General features: G+C 45.8%; 1 pseudogene; it reads right to left on the bottom strand.

Annotated features, from left to right (window-relative positions):
• Positions 1-217: 217 nt before the first annotated feature.
• The window catches only part of LOC109703383 (leukocyte immunoglobulin-like receptor subfamily A member 5), a 29,910-nt pseudogene continuing 16,735 nt past the window's right edge, over positions 218-13,392 (bottom strand).

The following is a 13,392-nucleotide window of genomic DNA, read 5'->3' as shown; positions in this document are numbered from 1 at the left end:
AAAGTGAAAAACATTTGAAGGAAACTATCACAGTTTAATAGAGGTCGAGATTTCTCCAAAGACATCACAGACATTCCCTACATGCAGACCAGGTCACTCCCCTGATGATTCCAAGAGGACAGTTTTGCAGTTATACCCCAGATTTTCTTCCAGAACCACTGTACAGGACCCATATCCCAGGCAACATCTGTCTGAGCAATGCGCTGCTCTCTCCTGTTCAACACCTGGCTGCTTCTGGGGTCCTTTTCCGGCTTTGCTGAGCCTCAGATAGCAGAATCCCAAGGACCATGAGGACCAGGCCAAACATGCCCAGGTGGATGAGATTCTCCACTGTGTAATCCTGGGAGTGGGAGGCTGGGGATTGTGGATAAAGGGGTCACAGAGTTCAGGGAAGAAAAAATTTTACCCATATCACTAGACATCCACACAGGGGACCTGCCTCCTCTGGACAGGACCTGTCCCTGTGTGTCCAGGACCAGATCTCAGAATTCTCCTTACTGACTTCTGTTGGTATCTGACTAATTTTATAGTAGGATGAAAGCCTTAATAACTTCTTTGTTTTCAGCACTGGGGTTTCAACTCAAGGCCTCATGCTTGCTAGTCAAGTGCTTTTATCAACTGAGCCGCTTTACCAGTAGACTTAGCATCTTATGAAAACCAAAAAGGAGGGTGTTGATAAGACTTTGAAGGGGACTGAGGTTTTCTCTGGGTTCCACATTCTTATGTCTAATTCTCATGAAATAATAGTGTTTGCTCCAAATGATCCAGTGGCTCCTCCTCATCAATCAGTCTCAGGATCTTCCCTGTGTCCAAGTCTGACCTGGATACCATGTCCTGTTGACTTGGCCTCTTCTCCTTCCTCTATACCTCACAGTGAACCTGGGACAGGTTGGGTGTTGGATGTCAAGCAGGGTTGTGGATAGTGGTGTGTATTAGCAGAAAACCTCAACAATCATGCTTGACTCACAAAAGGGAGTGGACTCTAAATGTGTGGGATGTTGTAAATCCCAGCATTTTCTGTAATACTGTGGTTTCATATTAAGGTTATCACTCAGCAAATATGGATGAAATCTTTGTGCCTAACCACCTCCCTCAGCTTTTTCTTCTTCACAAATCACAGTTATTGAGAGAAGCAGAACAAGACAGAGAAGGCTGGAGACTGGAGTAGTCCTAGGATACTCCCATCCAGATGCTCCTGAGGTCAGAAATAAAAGGTCCCTATAGTTCAGGTCCAGAGAGCTCCCCTTGTTGAAAAGGGAAGCACAGAGTAGGAAGGAGAGCACTTTCTCAGAATATCACCTTTCCAGGACAGGCTGAGCCAGAGCAGACTCAGAACACCTCCCAGGGTTCCTTGCCATGCCTGGTTTCTGGATTCATTGTCCTTCTGTTCTTCCCTGGTTCTGACTATCCAGTGAGCAGAGGGGCTCCTGGAATCCTGCTCAGGAAGGGCTGGACAGGTACAGCTCTCCCACCTTATCAACTCACATGTCTCTTTCCTACCTTGATCTCAACACCTCTACACCTGTGAATTACAGATGAGCATCTGCTCCATCCTTGGAGACCCAGAAAACCACTTGACACTCATTTAATATGTACCTCTAATGGCTACTTGGGACATAGATATTGAAGATTAGAAATAGTGTTGAGAGTGGTCTAGAAGATTCTCTTGGAGAAGGTAAAGGTCTTTCCACCACCTGTGGGGTCAGAAACTGTTGGTGAGAGGTGGAATACCTGAAGAAGTTTACTCTGAGATAGAGATATGGTGATGTAGGCATTGAGGCCACCGTCCATCAAACTCTGGCTAATCGTGTTTCCTGTGAGCATCACCCCATCTCATTCCATCCCTTTTACCATTTAACTCTGTCTGAGTATCAGGGGTCAGGAACCCATTAACCCCTGAGTTTCTCCTACAGGACCTGTGTAAAGTCTGGGTTCTTGGCTGACCCTGCCGGCTCCTCACCTGCGATCAGGATGTCTACAGGGGTTCCTGGGGGTTTACAACTCAGAGGAAAGACTGAGTTGTCCACAGTATCTGTACCAACACCTATAGCATCTGCTCACAGGGCCCAGAAGATGTTGGCTGAGAGAGCCTATCCTGGAACTGATTGCCAGGGAGCTGGGGGAGGTCACAATCCCCTTTCTTTGGTAGTGCAAATCTGTCATATATGATGCCAGAGAGACACTGAAGAAGTAGGTTCTCTCCAGATTCAGGACATGGCTCTGCTAGGTTCTGTGGGATGGCTTTCTGGACAGCCCTAGAGCAAAGAAAGCCAGAGATAAAGTACTCAGATCCTACCAAACACCTGGCCTTCCCTTCCAGGCCTGCAGGTCTCACTGTGTCTCACCCTCTGGGACTCTGTGTCAAGGTCCCTAGAGCTCCCTGGCAGCATGCTTCATGGTAAAATGCATGAGGCCTCAAGAAGTAATTGGGACAAGATGAGGCTTCCTCACATGAGATCTGGAGCTCAGGGGGTCACAGAGTTCTGACCATCCAACAGGGGTATAATAGCACGACAGATAGCATCATACATGCTGCTCAGTCATGGATGGCATGGAGCCTGTTCCCAGGCTCCAGTGAGGTCTGTTTGTCCTAGTTCCCAGAGATTCTTGGGCCCCCGGGGTGCCCTGGTATTTCAGGGTCTCTTTGGTCCCCTGACACAGGTGGTCACAAGGCTCCCCTACATGTTCACAGGGGCTGACTCACCCCAGAGGGTGAGTTTCGGGATGGTCCCTGCAAGGAAGCAAGTGACAATGAGATGGGTTAGTTCTGAAAAGTGCAGCTGCGATGTTTGAATTGAAGATGACATTTAAGCTGATCCCTAAATATCAGAAGGACCAGAGGAGTCATGAGATAACCCACTCCATTTTCGTATCTTCTGGTTTTGGCTTTCATTGTCTCCTTTGATTTCTATAACACTACCCACTGTCTCCAACATTCTGTATCAATGACTTCAGGAGCCCTGGTTCCCCTCCTCCCACCACACACCACGACCTCCTCAGGACCTGTATCAAGTCTCATGTCTTTAAGTGAAAGGCACTCAGACCTGGCACTCTGAGTGGTCACTGTGTACAGACCAGAGCAGAAGATTGCTCCTGTAAGACCCATAGCATCTGAACTTCTCTCTGTGGTGGGGTGGTCACAAGGCCCACAGAGAACAGGGCCAGTAACTGAAAGTGGGGTGTCACTGTGGGTCCACGGTTTAGGAGAACTTCTATTTCCCTTCCTTGGTCAGAATGAATCTCTCAAATCCCTGCCATGCCACACTCATAAGGTCACCACAGGGCTGAGCAGGGCAGAGACACTGGGTTTGCTGTAGAGTCCTAGGAGAGAAGGAAGCAGTGTTTTAAATGGACTCTAACCTCCCACGTTAGCAACAGGCTGGGCTGTGAGAGGGAGACACTTCTGAGAGCAGACCCCCTTCTTGAGGGCAAAGCCTGGGACTGGGATTCCTGTGTGACCTCTCACCTGTCACCATGAGCTTCATGGGGTCGCTGTCTTCTGTACAGCCAGTAGTGCTGGGATACTTGCAGTGATTTAGCCCTGCATAGTGCTCTGTCGTGTGGGTGATGGAGAACTTGGTTTTGTTGGACTGCAGTGAGCAATATGTGTACTGGGGTGTGAGCAAATCCCTTTATTCAGGTGGTATTCCTGTGCATCCAGGGTTACCTCACACCATATTGTCTCAGGCATACCCCAGAGGGTGTGCTCAGCTCAGAGGGTGGGTTTGGAGTGGGTCTTGCAAGGAAAACAGAGGGTGGTTTCAGTACAACCCCCTTAGACCACAGCTCTCAGCCTCAAGTCCCTACAGGCCCCCTTGCATCAGGTACACCTGCTGTTCTCCATCTCCCACTACCCATGGGTTTCCCCTTGACCCCAGTGAGGAGGAAGGATGTGGGATAGCTGGGGAGAAACTCACCTCCTTACACTTGGGTCCTAGTGTCCACATTCATTTCTGGAAGTGAGTTCCATTGAGAAGTTTGTCCCTGATACTTGAGCAGCATCTCTCCTTCTCAGAGACTCCTGAGACCTGGGGTCTTTTGACATACAAGACCTGGCTTTGGGTGGCATCCCTCCCAGTCAAAGTGCACTGTCTCCCTTTTCTCAACTCATCCAGGCAATGCAAGGCCATGAGTGTGGGGTTCATGGCTTCGCTGCCCACTGACCAGGGATGTGCAGATGGATAAGACCATGTTCCCCAGCAGGACAGCCAGAGAGATAAGCGAAGTGTGGCCGCTCTGAGGGCAGGTCCTGTCTGTCGTGTGGTTGTGATATCAGGAGCCCTACAGTAAATGGAAGTGCACTGCCTAAAATGGCTATCATGCCCTAGAGCTAAGGTGGAGTGAACACCAGCCTGTGGCACACATGAGACAGAAAGGGTGATGTCCATGACTACTAGCTATTTCCATCTTTATTTTCTTCTCTGCCCTCAAATCAACCAAATATGTTTGAGTATTTTCACATACATCACTGAATGACACACACTGAACATACTAACTTTCACAACTCAAAGTAGGAAATACACACACACACACACACACACACACACACACAAATTCAGTATTACTTTCTTATTCCTTAGAAAAACTCAGATCATTAGTTCTGGAGATCTTAAGTGCAAGGTGATCTCTGAGCTCTAGTCACATTCCCCCAGGGCTGTATCCTCTACAGGCCAGGGCAGACACTGCTCACTTACCTCTTCAAGATCCTGCAGGCTGTGCATCCTATGCCTCCTCATCCTTCCCCTCTCACAGACAAACATGCTGTTCCCACCTCTGTACCACATTCTCACCTCCATTTCTGACCCTGCCACACTCTGTTACCTACAAGGACCTTGCTATTGTGTTGGGACCCTATGGATAATCTCCCTTCAAAGTTCCTTAAATTAAGCTAATTTGGAAAGCCCATTCTTTCCAGGTAAGGTAATGCAGTCATAGGTTCTCAGGATGAGCATGTGGATATAATTGTACTTGAGTCCAGTGAAGTTTCTGTACCATGGCACTGGGCTTCCCTCTTTATGCAAAAGGTATTCTGGACATCCAGGTTCTCCTGACACAATGTGGTCACAGATTTCCACAGGTCATCCCAGAGCCTGGTTCATCCTAGTGGTTGGGTTTTCTATTTTGCACACCACATTTTTCTGGGAACTTCTTAAGACAAAGCTCATGAGTCACTTCTCTGACAATGGACAGTGGATGACTTCAATTTAGGGTTGGGTGGGTCATGGTGTTCACCACTGGTTCCATAATGAGTAGGTTACATACACATGGCCAGACATTCCCACTCAGGTGGAACTCAGTAGAAATACAGAAATCCCTTCCCCAAAGAAGATCGTCTCTCTGAAGTAATGGGACTGTGTGGCTCTAAAATTTTAATGTCTGTGCTGTGACTCTTCATATACTACCTCCACACCTTGGCCTGTGCTGCATCCTGTGACTCAGGTTTTCTGCAGCTTGGCTCAATTGCAAAGACTTCTCTAGCTCCTGTCCTTACCTGAGCTAGCTGACTTTCAAGATACTTTGTGAATCTACTGAGATCAAACACCCAAGGAGGCACATGCTTTCCTTGAACTCCAGAAGAGCCCCACAGTGCTTTGGGATTTTCCCTATTACACTAGTGTCCAGTTAATCATATCTTCACTTTGTATGAAGAATTTCAACATGCCTCATGAATCTGGACTCCTAGAATTGTATCAAGGCAGTAAGAACCTGAATTTTGCTTCATTTCTTTCCCACACTCAGAACCCCTTTGTTTCCACCAACTTTCTCTAATAGCTGCTGTGTCTATGAGGTCCACCTCATGCATAACCACTCTGATGGATGTGAGGTATCCCTAACACTGGATGAGCTTGTGGCCTGCAGACCAGATGGCAGAGGTATTTTGACAAACACTTACAACAGTGTTTCAACACTGAAGTTTCCCAGGAAGCAAAACTGCTATTTCCCAACACATTGGCCTTTGCAGTGATCCAAAATAAGATACATAAGCTATCTTTTTTTCCCAAATCTATTTCTGCCTGACATGAACCTCTGAGGTTCATACTTGATACTTTTCCAAATATGCCATTGGCTGAAGAGAGCCCAATGTGTGAAGGTCAGGAGCAGCCTGGTTCTCACCAAAGTCCCACTTCTTCCTCATCAATGGTTGTACTCATCTCTAAGTCTTCCCAAGTTAGGGAATTCTGGGTAGATTGTGTTACAACAGCATGGATGGGATGCCAGGGACCTTCTCCTTTGGCATTGTCTCTGGTCTTGGGTCAAAGTCTGCTGCAAGATGTCAGGCAAGGGTCCTAATTCCCAAATACCCCAGGACTAAATTGAGAGAAAATCACCCTTTCTGCCTTTTGAGGATGCAATGAGAGGTCAGTGCCTGACGATGTCCTCTCACCCACCATGTGAACTATGCAGAGAGGGCAGAAACATGACACTGTCCCTTTACCCTCCCATCCTGGACTTCCGTGATATTTTTCAGGGTTGAGGAGCTGGAACTTCAGTGGGGACAGGGCTGTCCCTGTTCTCCAACCACACTTCTTGTCCTGCATTAGTTTTAGCTTCCATCTCTCTGCATCATAGCTTAAAACATCAGTGTCTGAGAACTTGTAAGAGATGCCAGTGATAGATGAAAGTACTATGACCCGTGTGATTCTGTCATTAGGACAGGGAAGGACGAGTTCTTCTCACCCCTCCTTTGTCAACTGTCTTGCACCCCAGTGTCTGGAGTTCCCTAGGGCTATGTGCTGAACATATAATTAGAAGAACTTGGGAACGTAAAAGCTGAGTGGGTCCCATGTGAAATCCCAGGCCCTGGGACATCCCTGGGTGCTGACATCCCATGGTGATGACTGTCAGAGTTCCAGGATCTGTTGAATATGCTGATACTTCAGGGAAGAAAGAGGACCATGTGTTGTTCCCTTCCTCCACGGGGTCAGATCATGAGCCTCACAGACACTGATGACCTGTGGCAGGAATAGGGTGTCCATGTGAATGGGATCAGGAAGGGGAAGGACAGGGAGGGTCAGCTAGGATTCTCCTCTCCCAGAAGGTTCTCTTTAAGTTCTAGAGGGAGAATGTGAGATTTGAAATACTCAGATAGCTGTACACAAATCTAGGTACTGGGCCAATGACCTTAACTCATGCTAGGCAGCATTATCCTAATACAGAAACTGGACAGAATATTGGAGATAACAAAGTATAGACATATTTGTCAGGAATGCAGTTGAAATAACCTCAAAAATAAATTCATACCTCACAAAATGACACGAGTCAATGATATATCTCATATGGGATGGTGCTCCCACAAGATTAGAGAAATTTGTGACATTGGATCCATGTGACACTGTGTATGTACATGCTATGATCACACAATGACAAAATTGTCCATGGATGCATTCCTCAAAACATATGTCAGGAAGCCATGAAAGTAAATTGTTAATTAAATCCAATGATGTGTAAAAAGAATTGCATTCCATGAATGAGTGGAATTTACCCTAAGTATATAAAGCTATTTTAATATTAAAAAACCTAATAATGTAATCAGTCACAGCAACAGAATTAAAAAGAAAAATTACATGACAATGACATATCTGTGGATGTAGAAAAAGCATTTATCATGATCTCAAATACCTTCCTCATAAAAAGTGTCAGCAAACTAGGAATTGAGAAATTTTAAAAAAAAATTTCCCACTAAATAAGGAAGATGATAAGGGCATCCCCCTGTCCACTCCCTTTCAGCATTGTACTGGAATCCCTGGCTAAGGCAGGAAGAGAAATGAAGGAAACACAGGGTGCACAGATCAGAAAGGACAACTAGAACTTTATTTTAAGAGACATTGATTGTTGTGTAGAAAATCTTTTTTAAAGGAAATCTTAATGATTTGACAAAATGAATAAAAGATAATGAATGCTTGCAGGAAGGTTGTTTCATGGTTAGTATACAAGTGAATTTACGTTGGCTAGACTAGCAATGAACAGGAATTTGAAATGAAACACACAACACCACTTGAGTTCACTGCTCCTCATCCCTCATGACTGACATGACATCTGCATTTTGAAGTTGGCCATGAAGGGAGTGTATACGGTTTTTAGTCAATGCCACTAATCAAGACTTTGTTTTATAAAGTGACTTTTTTGAGAGCCATGTCAACAGTGCCCACCAGACTCTTTCTTCAAACACCATTGTGTTGTTCCAAATTGTTATGTTTTGGGACAAAACCAGAATCTGACGAGGACTGAGGGCTTGAGGCTCCAGAGAGGCTGTAAGAATATCATTGTGCATTCAAGCTTTTTTTCATTCCGGAATCTGAGATTTTTCATTTGTTCTGTTAATTGAGCCAAGGTTAGCATTATCAGATGAAACGATGGAGTCTAATTAAAATACAATGGAGGAAAGGGTAATTAAATATGTAGGAAAATGTTACATGAAAGTGAAACGAAGCAGTAAGTGTACAAAGACGAGGACCCACACCTGGCCTATGGGATTCACCCTCACGTCATGGAGGTGAGAGGAGAGGAGAGGCAACCAACAAAAGTCCACGTGGAGGAAATCACAGTTTAGTGGAGAAAGAGCCAACCAACCCCAGAGATTCCATGTTCCCAAACCATGTTTTCTCCCTGGACATTCTCAGAACAAAGTCCCCCAACTCATGGCCAGATTTTCTTGCAGATGCTCCTGGGATTGTCAGGAAAATCTCAGGTCCTTCTGTGGCTGTGTTGAGCCTCAAATAACAGAATCTTAAGGACAATGAGGACCAGGACTGCCATGCCCAGGTGGATGAGATTCTCCACTGTTAATCATGGGACTGTGAGGCTGGGGATGGTGGACAAAGCAGACATAGAGATCAGAGAAGGACAAAATTTCCCAGGACTACCACATGTCCACCCAGGGCACCTGATCCCTTGGACAACACTATCGCTTTGTGCCCAGCCCAATATCTGAGAATTCTCATTACTCAACCATCTTGGGGTCTGATATGTTCTGTGTTGGGATGAAGCTGCTCCTAAGAACAAAGAAGGGCAGTAGAATGTGTGAAGTGTTAAAGAGACCTGAGTCTTTTCCCTGGGCTCCACATTGCATTCTGGTGTCTTATTCTCATGACACAATGTCACTTAGATACTGAACACACCCTCACTCTACCACATCAAGTTTCCCTCTGGCCACCTCATTGCATTCTTCAGCCTCACTGTGCTGTGTGAATTCAGAAATTGTGTTCTGAGTCCTTGGATACACAGATTTTGTCTGATCCCCAAGAGTTTAGAATGAGGGGAGAAATGGTCTCCCAATTCAGAAATAATGGATCCTTCTTTTCTCTCTCTTCATACTAGAACACAGGACCATGTAAGTTAATTCTCATGGAGATGAGTTTCCACTGACTGACTCGTCACTGAAAGTCCAGGGTCTGGGTGAGGGCTTGGGGCTCAAGGATCCTGAACATCACAAGCACAAAGGAGTGACAGTCTGTGGCTACCTGTCCTGCACCCCACCCCTTCCAGTTCCTCTGAACCTATCATGTACTCAACCTCTTCTAAACTGACCATGATATAACAAGAAACACCTGAAATGTCACACATACACCTTGTCCCTCAAAAGTGTATGTACATATATTCTAAAGACTGGAAATGTCAATGGTTCATAAAAACCATATCGCTTATGGAGGTCCCTCACAAAAGTATAAATAGAACTACTGATACCACTCCTGAATGCATATCTAAAGGAATTTGTTCCAGGACTTGATAGAGCCACTTGTACACCATGTTTACTGTAGCACTGTTCACCAGAGCCAAGCTTTAGAAACAGCTCAGATGTCCCATGACTGATGAATGGATTAAGAAAATGTGGTGAGGGTATATAGTTGATGGACTTCATATACTTACATGAAATATAACAAAGGTAACTCTTGCAATTGCCTTAAGTGGGATGGTGAGGTGGTTGATGGGGAATGGCGATGGGGGCGATGTCACTAACATACATTATAAGCCTAATAGGAATTGTCACTATGAATCTCCCCCTGTATAACGAATGTATCCTAATAATTTTTTTCTTCTATTCATATGTGCATACAATGTTTGGGCCATTTCTCCCCCCTCCCCCCTAATAAAAATTTATAAAAATTAAAAAAAGAAATTTACTGGAAACCTTTAAAAAAGTACACAAGTTATATATGCACAATGGAGTTTTATTCAGTCATAAAGAAGATTGAAATTATGTTTTTTGCAGGTAAGTGAATGAAATTGGAGAGCTTCATGTTAAGTGAAGTAAGCCAGCCTCAAAATATCAAAGGTCACATGTTTTCCCACACATGTGAAAGCTAGAACTGTAAGTTAAATGCATATGTAGATATATAAGATCATGTATATATATTCATATATATAGTGAGAGAGAACAAAATTTTATCAGTGAGTCTGTCTGAGGGGACTTTGTGAGGCGGGAAAGGAAAGGAAAATGTTAGAGAATGAAAAATATTGAAACAACCCATCTACATGTGAATATATTACACTCACTGTAAGCTATGGATATTAGGTGATCATGGTGATAGAAAGAGTAAGTAATGGGAGGGGGTTAATTTGATTAAAGCATGATGTAAACAGGCCTAAATTGCCAAGGTGAAACCTTGTTAGACTATCAATATGCACCCAAAGATAAATGAAGGGCAGGAGGTCTTTTCCAGGGGTGGATTTAAGAGTGAGGGGTGGGTATAAGAAAAGGATGGATGAGGGTGAGTAGGTGCATGTATTTATATTCATACATGAAAATAGAAGAATAAACCCTGTTGAAAATGTTCTGGGAATGTTCTGGGAATGATGGAGAAGGTGAATCTAACTAATATACATTGAAGCACATATGTAAATATCACAATGTATCCCCCTATACTACTATTATATGCTTATAACATTTTTATAAAAGGAAAAATATTGCTAATTTTAGAGGTGTATATCTACATTGTTACCAATAACAAACATGTAAAAACATACCATTTGAGCAGTATTAATATGGATAAATATTTGAAAATATGAAACAAATGTAAACTAGATAAACAATGTGTATATTTATAGATGTGTTCACATATGTATATATACACATATGCATAGGGATCTGAGATGTCTCAAGGCTGTGTGGGGACCCAGAAAACTCCTGAACAGAGGCCCCCAATACCCACTGGCTGTTGAGATGGGCCCTGAGAAGGGGGTCGTGCAAATAAATACCTAGAGTAGAGTGAAGGGGTTGGGGCTGCCCCTAAGGACCCCAGCTCGGCTCACTCCCCTACATCTGTCCTGCGGTTTGTTCAAGGAACACTCACTGCCCATAGAGCACTTTAGGTTGCAATAAAGGGAAGGGAGTTCACATGCCTGGGTGGATCCTGCCATCCTACTCCTCTCTGAGGAGTTCTCCCTCTCTACCTGTCTCACTCCCAACCATGTTCAGAGCTATCCTGGGAGCAGGGCCCTAAGTGACCTTCTGAGCTCACATGAAACCAGGTGCATCAGAGGATCACTGAGGGATGAGCCATGAGAACTAGATCACCTGGAAGTGCCCCTGAGGGATGAGGTCACAGCAGTCATGGAGAATTTCTGCCTAGTGCTGCTGACCTCGGGACTTGGGCATGACACGAGGAGGGAATAGTGGCTGCCCCCTCATTGGACAGAAGGAAAGGGTCCATCAGCTATGTGACTAACATGGCATTGTCACGTTTTCTCCTGAGGACACTGTGGGGCCAAGGTGCCCTGAGAGGGAGTTTCTGACAGAGAGCTGTCCTAGACAGAAGGAGGGTGATGGTTATCCCCACCTTGTCCTCAGCTGAGACCTCATGTGGTGTCTCTGAGGATCTACATCTCTCTTTTCTCTGACTCTTCCCCTCTCCACCCTTATCCAGTCTCCATGTCTCCCTACTGAGGCCCACATCACCTTTGAGTCTCCTCCAGCAGGCCCTTATTAGAATCTCTCAATGACAAAGTTGGACTCTGCACTTGTGATCAGGATGTCCAGGGGGTCACTGGGGGCCATCCACATGGAGCAGAGGCTGTGTGCACCAGAGCATCTATACTTGTCCCCATACGATCCTCTCACAGGTCCCAGAGGGAAGTTGGCCTCAGAGAGCCCAGCCTAGGGCTGCCAGCCCAGATGCTGGGTGTGGTCAAGTTCCCCTTCCTTGGACAGAGAGAATCTGTCACAGCTGGTGACAGTGTGACACTGGAGGATCAAGTTCTCTCCATGAGTATATTCAGGACCCTTCTGGGTCAGGAAGTATGGCTTCCTGGAGGGTGATGAGCTGAGGGATGAGAGTCCATTTCCTGACTCACTTCTTCTTTATTCTGGGTCTCTGACTTAGTATCCCTGATCTACCTCAACATCATCTAGTGGCACAGTATTAGGGATTCAAAAAATAATTGTGTCAAAAATTAAGCTATTTTACCTGAGACCAGGGGCTCCATGAGGTCGCTGGGTCCTGACCACACCTGGGATTTGTTCTTGTAATAACTGTAGCATCTGAACATCCACCTGTGGCTGGGGGACAAAGGGATCACAGGGAACAAGGCCTGAAACTGCGCTCTGGAGTGTCACTGTGAGTCCAGGGCCCAGGAGAGCTTGGGTTCTCCTTCATGAGTCAGAAGGAACCTGCCAAATCCCTGCCAGGAGCTATGCTAGAGGGTCACTATTCCTCCTGAGGTCACCACAGGTCTGGCAGAGCTGAAAGGCTGGGTTTGCTGTAGACTCCTAGGACAGAAGGAAGCTGTGTGTTAAATGGGTTCACACTTCCCTCATTATCCTCAGGAAGGGAGACCCCTAAGAGCAGACCTCCTTCTTGGAGGTAGAACCTGGGGCTGGGAACCTGAGTATCCTCTCATCTGTCACAGCCAGCTCCAGCGGGTCACTGTGTTCTGACCAACCAGCTTGGCTGTGATAGCTACAGTAATATCATCCTGCATAGTTCTCTGACATGGATGGAATGGGGAATTTGACTTTGTTTCTGGGATGCAGTGGCTTCTGTCTATCCCAGGATGCTGCGCTTCCCTCTTCATACAGATGGTACTCCTGAGCCCCCAAGGTCCCTTCACACCATATGATCACAGCACTCTCCCTGGTGATCACAGACCCTGGCTTAGCACCGAGGACTGGTTTGAGGAGTATCCCTGAAAGGAAATTAGGTGCTAGGCCACAGGACATCCCCCTTCTTATTCCAGCTTTCAGTCCAGTACCCTCCAGACACCCCAAGCATCAGTCACACCTGCCATTTTCCATCCCCACTAACCTTGTCCCCAGTGATGAGGAAGGACAGCCTGGGAACACACTGTCCCGCTTGCACTTGGGTCTTTGGTTTCATGCTCAGCCCTGGAAGAGAGTTCCTTGTGAGAGGTTTAACCCTGAAGCCTGAGCAGGTTCTCTGCTCCCTAGTGCCTTCT

The sequence above is a fragment of the Castor canadensis genome, chromosome 16, assembly GCF_047511655.1.
Source record: "Castor canadensis chromosome 16, mCasCan1.hap1v2, whole genome shotgun sequence".
Classification (NCBI taxonomy): Eukaryota; Metazoa; Chordata; class Mammalia; order Rodentia; family Castoridae; genus Castor; species Castor canadensis.
This window is presented reverse-complemented; position numbering and strand designations above follow the sequence as displayed.